The sequence below is a fragment of the Macrobrachium rosenbergii genome, chromosome 4 (genome assembly GCF_040412425.1).
Source record: "Macrobrachium rosenbergii isolate ZJJX-2024 chromosome 4, ASM4041242v1, whole genome shotgun sequence".
In the NCBI taxonomy this organism is placed as follows: domain Eukaryota; kingdom Metazoa; phylum Arthropoda; class Malacostraca; order Decapoda; family Palaemonidae; genus Macrobrachium; species Macrobrachium rosenbergii.
The window spans coordinates 49621599-49623444 of record NC_089744.1 but is presented as its reverse complement, the minus strand read 5'-3'; the positions used below and the strand labels follow the sequence as shown (position 1 = coordinate 49623444).

The 1846-nt window shown below is 51.5% G+C and overlaps 1 pseudogene; it reads left to right on the top strand.

Annotated features, from left to right (window-relative positions):
* The first annotated feature begins 417 nt into the window (after nucleotides 1–417).
* Nucleotides 418–1846, top strand: part of LOC136837566 (uncharacterized) — a 21447-nt pseudogene continuing 20018 nt past the window's right edge.

Here is a 1846-nt window from a genome sequence, read left to right as displayed (position 1 = left end):
GTCACATCGCTGAAGTAGAAGGACGTGCCCTTCGGCTCAGGAGGATCAACATTTCTGAGCGATGTCAGTACCGGACACCCCCACCCCCTGGTACCCGCCTCCAGACGTCAGCTGGTTTTCAACACCATCCATGGCCTATCCCACCCCTCTGGAAGGACAACAGCCAGACTGCTGATGGAGAAGTTCGTCTGGCACGGCATACAGAAAGACGCAATGGCCTGGGCAAGACAATGTATGCAGTGTCAGGCAAGTAAAGTGGGGCAGCACACCGAATCGGGAGTGGGTGAATTGCCCCAGCCAAAGAGACGCTTTGGGCACATCCACATCAACGTAGTAGGACCTCTTCCCTCATCAGGAGGAGCCAGATACCTACTGACAGTCATCGACCGCTCCACCAGGTGGCCCGAAGCTACGCCCATGGAAGAAGCCACCTCCAGTGCATGCGCGGAAGCCCTCCTCTCCAGCTGGATCAGCCGGTTTGGTGTCCCAGACAACATAATGACAGACAGGGCATCCGCTTTCCTGTCCGAGCTGTGGACCACCCTGGCACGTCTAATGGGGACCACTCACCAAAGCATCACTGCCAACAACCCTGCAGCCAATGGAATGGTGGAAAGGTTCCACAGGTCTCTGAAGGTGCCCTTCATGGCTCATTGCTCCTCTGAAAACTGGAAGTACGAGCTGCCCTGGGTCCTCCTTGGGTTGAGGACCACCCCCAGAGCCAATGGCGACCCCTCCTCAGTGGAAAAAGTCTACGGGGAGGCTCTGGTAGCCCCAGGGGAACTCATCGCAGAGAACAGGGACAACATAGGAATGCAGAGGCTCCAAGACAGAGTTGGAAAGTTCGCCCCCTGCCAAAAGACATTCACCAACAGGATGTTCCCCTTCATGCCCCCCGGGCTGTCCTCCTCCACCCACGTTTTCGTTAGGGACAACACCATACACCCACCCTTGACTAGGCCCTACAGGGGACCTTTTCTTGTACTGGAAAGGAATAAGAAGGCATTCTGAATATCCATCCATGGGCGGGAAGACTGGGTGTCAACAGATCGTCTCAAACCCGCATTCCTGGAGGGGGGCAACGAAGGCGGACCCCAAGATCTCCTGCAGGATACGGCAACCCCTCAAACAACCCCGCCCGCAGGAAGAAGGTGCGGGTGTCCCCAAAAAACCAGAAACCTGACGGAAAGGTACTCCAACAAACCACTGCAGAGGACATCAGGGAAGGCAACCACCCTCTGCAGTTGACATCAAGAAAGAGAGGCCCCCTTCGTCGCCCCATCAGATACCTGGTTTAATCAGACGTTACCTCCGTCTTGGGGAAGTACTGTAAAGTCCCCGCTCAATGCATTCACTGTGGAGAACATCCCGTTTTCTGCGGTGCCTTTCCACGACCCAAGGTCAAGTGGAATATATATTTATCATCATAATTGTAAACTGTGTATATGTTGTCTTTCTAAGCAATCATGTATTATATGTACAAGTATGTCAGACATTGTTTATCACTATGTTCTCTGTATGAACCTGTCCTGTCTTTTAAGGACCTAGTTTGACCTCAGGTCACCTGTAAATCTTTTTACCAGCGGTATATGCGAACTACGCAGACATCCACATCCCGCTTTATAAGCAGCTAGTTTTCATCAATAAATCAGCAGTACTTGTCTTCCTGCTTATTATTTCGCACCTCTCTCACAAATTGACTGTTCTTCAACTAGAGATTTTCAGTTATGTCTTTGCCTGGTGTTTGAAGTTCTTTCATGTGTGCTTTGATCTGTATCGTCTCTTGTAGCCATGGCTGAAATAGGTGAAATAGGTAGTGAGGCACTTGCTCGATAGCCAATTCTAT